The sequence below is a fragment of the Tachypleus tridentatus genome, chromosome 10 (assembly GCF_004210375.1).
Source record: "Tachypleus tridentatus isolate NWPU-2018 chromosome 10, ASM421037v1, whole genome shotgun sequence".
Classification (NCBI taxonomy): Eukaryota; Metazoa; Arthropoda; class Merostomata; order Xiphosura; family Limulidae; genus Tachypleus; species Tachypleus tridentatus.
Genome location: NC_134834.1, coordinates 175447245 through 175456393, shown reverse-complemented (window position 1 = coordinate 175456393; position 9149 = coordinate 175447245). Strand labels below are relative to the sequence as shown.

Genomic DNA, 9149 nt, shown 5'->3' with positions numbered 1-9149 from the left:
CTCACGGCTTGAAGGTTTGGAACATGTTTTGCAGCAACGGACTGTAAAGCATGAACCATCTGATTCGCAGTCCGAACACGATAACCACCAGGTTATACCGATTACATCCGTAAAGAAATGATTAACTTAACATAGACTTATTTAATCACATTTTCCTAAGAATGGATTTTTTATAGTAACTCCAGTTTTTTGATTTATATAAATGACAACGAATGCGTTAAATAATACAAAAATTCTTTGTACAGTTTCTATCTTTATTCTTTTTACAGGCTCCGTCTTGAATTTTCTGACGAGAGAAATAGACTTAAATATCGAGTTTTTGTTTCTTCTAAACTATTCTGAGAATGTAATTGCTTTCAACATCTAACGTCAGAAGATGTAGATTAAACGTCACATTTTTCAAGTAATTTGTTTAGGTTTATTCACAAAATCGTTTGTTTTTTACAATCACACGTTCAAAAAGATAAAAACAAATACCAGAAATGGTAGATTAGTCGACAGTGAAAGGAAGTTAAAATATGCTTAAGGATTTTTTGTACATTCAGATTTGAACATCACAACACTCAATGTAAGGAATAGTTGAAAACGATTCATTATTTAACCTTACAATCGCAGGCTTGAATATATTTTCGTAATACATTAGAAACACTTAGATCATGTTCCATGTAAAAGACTAAAAGTTAATATGTTTTCTAAGTAAACCTTCTTTATATTCTTAAAGTATAAACTAGACATAAACAATATTTAACGACTCACTAAAGTAATTATATCATTAATGTTTTTAAGAATAATACTTTGGGCCTTGGATCGAGAGCATAAACAAAGGTTCTAAATAGCTTATTCGTTCCAATTATAGCTTTCTGAATTATCCTCAGTAACTTTTTGAAACTAAAAATATTCTCTATAAGCAGTGTTCTACTACTATCAGTAATTGGATGAAAACTTTTGTCCTTAGGCAATAACTAAACGTCCATCTTGAAGTACATTATGTACGACTGAGCATGTAGAGAGTGTAGTACACAGTCGTTACTTGTAATAACAGTATGGGTATTTGTTACAGAGGAAGTAACTTAGGAAGACCACTCCAAACTCTTCATACTTATACACTCTTGTACCACTAATAACATGTGGTACGGGAAGGAGATGGTACGTTCTTGTGCTCTTTGCTAATACACATCTCCTTGTTGTTGTAAGAACGTTGTTGAGGCTCAAAAGGAACACAGTAAAATCACATGAGATTGAACTCTCTTGTTCTTCAACATTCTTCAAGTCTATTGATTCTGACATATTATTTCTTTTCTTTGTTACATATAAGGAGTTTATTCTAGTTATTAGTTTATATGTTTTGTTTCTTTATAGAGAGCTACATAATGCACTCTGTCTACTGAAAGGAAACGAACCCCTAATTATAACGCTATAGGTCCGCTGTCTATCGCTGATACTTAGTTATAGATGTATAAATTAAAAGTAAATTTAGAAGGTAGATTGTTAAATTGTATGCCGATTTTTTTGTCATTGTAAATAATCTCACTAGATTAACTTACTAGTCGCTGAAAGAAGCTGTGGTTCATTTCATAAGTTAATTTTCGTGCCTTGGATTCTCTACACAGAACTTTATGATACCTAAAATAACTTTTAAGTGGTAGAATGCATCTAATAGTTCGCACTTTTGTAGGGCCTGTTGGTTAATGCCCATGTTTCGCAATATGTGGGTCACGGGTTTGAATCCCCACCACCGAAAATGCTTATCCTTTCAGGCCTGGAAGAGTTATAATGCTGTCTTCAATCTATACGTTGATAAAAGAGTGACCCGACAGCTAGCAGCTTATGGTGTTAATTTTCTACCTTCTCTATCACTGCTACTTTATGGACAGATAGGCCTCGTGTAAATAATCAAATGAAATAGAACAAACTTTAAACCATCATACGTTAGTTATCTTCCAAGCTATGTGTAAGTTTAGAAGGAATGTTTATGTTTAGATGGAAAGATACGTTTCTATTCAAGTTTTCTTCCTCCTTTGTTAAGAGCTTGTATGATTTTTATATACTACACAAATTATTTGTTTGTTTTGTTTCATTTGATTAATTGGTTTTTTTACTTTCAACGAGTTTGTTTTCAAATCATGTTTTCTAAAACTAAGTTAGAAAGCAGCTGCTCGAAAGCACCCACAGTCAATTCTTGGATCATTTTAATAAGATTGACTGTTATTATTATAATGCACCCTCAGCCCAAAGGACACAAAGCAAGGATCTTTCGTTTCACATACCGGCAAGTTAACCATTAATTCCCAACTGGACCTAACGTCTAGCACTTCGGTGGTTTTAAATGTTTAAACTCTGATTTAGTTTCTTAAAACGGCATGTTCAAAATAACTACGACATTTCTAATTTTCGTTATTACATATGTTTACAGAATACACTAAAATAAGCTAAAGCATACATAATTTAATAAATAAAATAAACAGCCCAAAGGTAGAAATTCACTGTGATTCAGTGGTGTATCCTTGTTGAATTAAGCACAAAGCTATACAATGGGCTATCTGTGCGCTGCCCACCACGGGTATCGAAACCCGATTTTTAGTATTGTAAATCCACAGACGTACCGCTGAGCCACTGGGGGGCATAGTGTATGCAACATCATTTACTGAGGAATATTTTAAAATACAAAACCACCAATATCAAAACTGTTCAAATCGGTTATCTAATAATGGACTCATAGTCCGACACAATAACCACTGAGTAACACTAAGTTCAAGTATCTGTGCGGAAAAGACTAGTAGCAAAAGGCTAAGTTAGGGTTAAAAGACTAGTAACAGAAGCCTAAGTGGCATGTAAAAGAATAGTAGCAGACTGCTAAATAAAGATTAAATATAAGTCGAAGATGAATAAGTTAAGGTTAAAAGATTAGAAGGAGACGATTAAGTTAGGGTTAAACGATTAGTAGAAAACGGTTAAATAAGGGTAAAATTTTAACTGTAAATATTTGTTTCAATTTATATTTTCAAAACAATAATTATTACAAGAAATCTAACTTATAATAGGAAATATTTCAACTTTGTCCTTTGCGTTTAGTGAAGCTGAAAAGAAAAACAAACATTCAATTTTATGTATACAACTCGAAAGCTAAATTATGGGTAATTTTAATTTGTTGTACTTTTGAAGGAATTTGATAATAAAAAAATATCGTGCGAATTCGGATCCAGTCAAGTGCAACATGTATGTACACATGTACGCAGTATCGTGTGAACTGACCAGATTGCTGCTTCGTGCTTTTTTGACATAGATATTCATCAAACATGAGCATACCTTAATGTTATCCCATATATTCAGTCATGAAAAGTACGTTCTCATACTGACATCCAAAAACAGTGACATCAAAGTTTAGTACTTTTACCGGCTCAAGATTTCCATGAGAAACGACGCTTGACGAAAGAAGCACGCTATTGGTTGCCATTTCACTAATGAATCATAACGACTGTTGAAGGGACACTCCCAAACAACGCTAGTCTACACGCAAACCATACTATTTAATCAAGTGAAATCAATAATTCATTTAGGAACGGTCGCTACCGGTGCCGTATAATAATGTATGTATGAAAGGAGAGGAAGGGGGTCAATACAGGTTCAAACATGTCTTTAGGTCTAGTCAATAAATACCATTGGTCACTGCAGGTTAACAACTTATTGCGCATAGTTGTTACATTGTATAGCTCATCAATGTGGATTTTATTATTATTATTACATTGTCGCTTTTCTTATTTCGAAAGAGTTGTGATGTTCCAATTTAATAGACTAATAGATAATTCTAGAACGTTGAAATGCTCTCCTCTTGGCTGTATAAAATTATCGAGCCCCCAGGAGATTCATTAAAGACGTGTGCGATACTCTTTATAACAGCAAAGCTCAAAATTATGATTAACGTAACTTCACGTTCGTGAACCGTAATACGTATGGTGTTGGCGAAATGTGTTGAAGACAGAACCTTTATACCGAAGAATTTCTTGTAATAAACTTATTATATTAAACACTAATCCCTTTATACATTCTACCTTCAGATAAAATAATAGATGCTTAATTGAAACACCTTAAATATAAACGTTTTTTTTTATTAGAAAGAGACCTGCGACGAGGACCATTTACGTAAACAAACAGATGAAAAGAAAGTGGCCTGAAAAATGGTAGGTTTTCAGTGAGATAATGCCATTGACACAAAATTTCATGTTCAAACACAAAATATTTACAGTAACGCAATTCAATCATTAAATTGAGAGTAATAACGAGAACTTCTGGCATTAATACAGACTTCACAACAAAAAACAACAACAGAGGAGCGCTCCCTACAAAGTTCGCTTGAAAGTTCACGATATTTCCTTCAATTAACTGAAAGTCTATATATTTATACATACACAAAGACGGAGTATTTGTATTTCTTGATAGCTGAATTAATAAACTTTAGCCTCAACACACGCACATATCAATTGCGCTTCAAAACGAAATCGAACTTCATTAATTCTTAAATCATCGTGCTCTGTATGAAATAATAAATATTTATTATTCCGTAAAAAATGTCATATGCAGTAGATGTAAAATTTCAATTGTGTCTCGAAGGCTTTCTATATATTTATATTTCTATATATTTATAAGGTTTAAGGAAACGACAGAATTATAGGCGAATATTTCTTATTTTGTGACACAATAAACCCAGGTTTATAATTTACAGTTACCTTACATACAAACTACATTTAATTATTAAGAAAGGATTTTTTATCCCAAATTAAAAGTCTTTCGTAGTATTCGTCTACTCGATTTTAGCTTTGAGAACTTCACCAGATGTTTGTTGGTAAGAAATAATGATTGAATCTTCGCAATCTCACTTTCATGTTTTGGTTTCATACCCACTCGTCATAAGACGTAAAATAATTTGAAATATCACAACTTACATTTTGAAAAGTTAGCACCGAAAATCAAATTTAATTATTTAATGCTGAGCACAAAGCCGAGCAATAAGCGATTCATGCAGTACCCAGCACAGGAAACTAAGCTCAAACTTTAGTGTTGTAAGCCTTGTACGTTATTGGCAAATTATTGGTGATAAACTTTGTTTACTTACACGTGAAAGTAAAGTTTTTATTGATTGATCATCCATATAGGAGACATTCTTAACGCTTAACGTTTGTTTGTTTGTTTTAGAATTTCGCACAAAGCTACTCAAGGGCTATCTGTGCTAGCCGTCCCTAATTTAGCAGTGCAAGACTAGAGGCAAGGCAGCTAGTCATCACCACCCACCTCCAACTCTTGGGCTACTCTTTTACCAACGAATAGTGGGATTGACCGTAACATTATAACGCCCCCAGGGCGAGCATGTTTGGCGCGACGCGGGCGCGAACCCGCGACCCTCGGATTACGAGTCGCACGCCTTACGCGCTTGGTCATGCCAGGCCCACGCTTAAAGTGAGTAACACCGAGAAACCTCAAAGTGACATAGGTGTGGTAATTTATGTTAAAACAAACAACAATAGCTTTCCGTTCGCCGCTTAATTCGGATATATAAAACTAAGGCTGGGCCTGTCATAACTCTTAGAGCTCTTAGTGAGATATTGAAGATTTTTCTTGACAAATATGTCACAATATAGAGATATCGGATCTCAGTTCGAACAGCACCCTGCTAAGAACAACAAAACTGTAATCCGAGAAGAACGATCTGTTCTGAACAGGATGTTGTTTAAACGCCTTCTTCCTCCTGAAAAATTGTCTTTATAGATAAGGACAATCGATGACTTTTTCTTCTGCAGTCAGCAGTGAGTTTTGCAAACTCACCATCTATTCCTTGTCTGGATATTTATAAATATATAAATACAGATAATTTATTCTAGTGTATGGGTGGCTTAACAAGAACACACTCGAATAAATTATCTGTTTTAGCAGGGATAAAGGTAGTCATGTTTTTACAATCCATTTCAATACATTCTATACTATAATAACTTAACCCGTCTGATGTTATTTAACTATAATTATAGTAGTTAATCTGTAAGTATTTCAGTTAATTATCATATTTGCTTAATGTTAACGATTTTTAATTTAATTACGCTTCATGTAGTGTTAATTAATTAAATGCTGTTATGTCAAGTGTAATCTCTGATGTGCCATTTTATTTTCGTTGTGAGTCAGGTAACTGCAGGATGGTAAAAAACCAACAAGGTAAAGTCTACCCACTGTCAAAATTGGAACAATACTGAAGAACTCCTGAGAAAAATCCTTTCTTGCGACAATGAGAAGATAGAGAACAACAATGAACGAGTACTGGGCTAACCCTTCTTTATTTACAACAAAAAAGCACAATATTGAATGATCACTCGTCATTTTTATACAATGTGAAACAAGATACAATATTCAAAAAAGTACTTGAACCATCCCTACCCTGTTTTCTAAAGTGCAAGAACTGAAACCAACCCTTTCTTACTGCAGTGAAAAAACAGTGAAAATAGTGACAGACGTGTAAGACCAACACATTCTTGCTGCAGTGAGAAAGAATGAAGAATCATGAGTGGTAACCATCTGAATACTGTTTTTATAGGAGCGATTGAACCTCTTAGAGGTTTCATTCTGCCTTTATGTTGGGGTCCTTCCCGCTGTTGTTGTATTCACTTTTTTATTGGGTGAGCCTAGTGGGAAAGTGGTTAACATGCTTATTGAGCAATAGATTAAATACGATTTTTAGGTAAGAATTTTTTTTTAAATTTAAGTTCACTAAACTGAAACTAAAACTTCCTGGAGTCATACTTTTTCTAGAGAAAATAATAAACACAGGTTCTAGAATGATTTTTCTTTCGCTTAACTTTCTCACTTTCAATTAAATTTAATATGTTGCACTTCGACATCATCTATAAAGTTAAACTTTAGTAAAGGTAACTAATTTCTTGCTTTCAGTTCAATGACTTTCAAATTCTGATTGGATATTGCTCACTTTTATACTTTAGATTTTTAATATCGAATAGTTTATTGGTGAAATTTATATTAATGATGTTTACTGCAATAATAATTTTCCCACATAAATGATAGGCATAGCACAGATAGCCCATTGTCTAGCTTCATACTTAACTTCAAACTAATAAACAGATCCACGAGATATATTTGGAGATCACAATATGATAGCGCTAACAAAATATTGTTTTACATATTGATGCATATCAAGTACTACGATTTAATCAAAACACTAAAATATGTTTCTTCATGACTTAGATTTCCAATATGATCATTTGAATAAAAATCAGAATACTTACAAAATATACCACTTGCTATAAGTACCAACATGACCTGTCATGGCCAGGTGGTTACGTTGCTCGACTCGTTATCTGAGGGTCTCTGGTTGGAATCTCTGTCAACCAAATATGCTAGCCCTTTCAGCCATGGGGTCGTTACAGTGTGGTAGTCAATCCCACTATTAGGGATAGCTAACGAAGAGAGCTTCGTGTAGCTTTTCGCGAAAATTCAAAAAGCAAACAAACAGTAAACACTAACATAAAATACCCCCGTTTCACTGAGAGACTCGAATCCCCCTTATGATTCACAGAGACCTTCAATGCGCCCATTATTCTTCTATATTATACCCAATAAATACTTGTATCTATCACCACAAAACTGTGCTACAACAACAGGCCGAGGTACCTAGGTAAATGTGTTAAGATCCCATGATGACGAGAAACCCACTTGAAGTAAAAATGTATTCTAAAGACGGTTGATATGGGTAGTAAAACTTTAAGTAAAATAAAGTACAGAGCAAAGTTTCGACCTCCTTAGAGCATCTTCAGGTTAACAAAGAGATCTATCACTCCAGCTTGTGCATGGGGATATGAACATAGTTTAGGGTTTGGTGCCTGGAATTCCAGAAGGACAATTAAATATGATGATGCATATGGGTTTAGCAATCATGAAAACTCAATATTAGATCCCCATAATGCCTGGATGACATTGTAAAAGCTATTTAGCCCAACTTCTAACCACGTAGTGAGTGGGGTTATATCATATAGATAAGAACAACCCCAAACCATCCTTAACTTTTGACAAGTTTGATCGTACTAGCTCCAGAACTATGGGAAGAGATAGCTGAACGTATGCATACATATAAAGTTATAGAATGAATTTTTACTGTTATGTAGCGCTTACTATCTTTACACTGTCTACCATCATGTTGATATCTCCTTCTAGTCTTAGATTGGTTATATCTTACTCACACAGTCTGATCATGCTGTCATCACATCTTCTACCTTAAAATTAAGTATATCGAACTATCTTAATATTGATTCACACTATCCTCTCACTGTCTTAATAATTAACTCCTACTTTTCTCATAATGATTTACACAATCCTCATTCTAATTAGCTCATTCTACCCTTAAACTTAATTATCTCCTGCTATTCTCACACTGATTTACATTATTCTCAAACAAATATCTTCTTGTACCCTCATACTGATCATAATCTATTATCCAAACACTGGTTATCTTTCACTATCCTCATATTGATATCTTACGAAAGTGAATGATTTTATTTTACATTTTCCAGGAAACCCACAACGTATTGAAAACTCTATCTAACGTTGCATATATTAGTTCTTCTTTATGTTGTCTTAGTCGTCAAACAATTACAATAACATGAAGTATCTATTAACACGCCAAGTCTCTAACAAATCATCTAGTGAAAAGGTAGCTCTTACTACTGAAACAACATAATACGAATGGTTTATTTCTTCTTTTCTCTTTTCTTTTCGGCTAAATATAAAACTGGAAATACTATTATGTTACGATTATTAAGTATGCATTTAGCAGTATAAATAGTTCAAAAATTAAATCTTATAGAAAGTTTCAAATGTGCTTCTCGGCCTACCGTTATGTTCAAATACTTAAATACAATTATCCGTTCGTTTCAGTTTAACTATTGACCAATTTAACTAGATTAGAGCAATACAGAAGGTTTTGTAAAAGAATTTCTAGACAAGAAAGCTAAAAATAGGCTTAAAGCTTATTTTCAGAAGCAAAATACAATAAAATAATAAATATTTTATAAAACTTTAATATGTTCAGAGACGAGTAAAACCTGACCAAATCTGTGAAAAACATAACTGTAACTGAACATTGCATTTTTTTCTGGTTT

General features: G+C 33.5%; 1 pseudogene across 1 annotated transcript in view; it reads right to left on the bottom strand.

Moving 5' to 3' along the window:
* Positions 1-9149, bottom strand: part of LOC143230973 (nephrin-like) — a 169592-nt pseudogene that overhangs the window by 146062 nt on the left and 14381 nt on the right. The gene's annotated exons all lie outside the window — the stretch shown is intronic.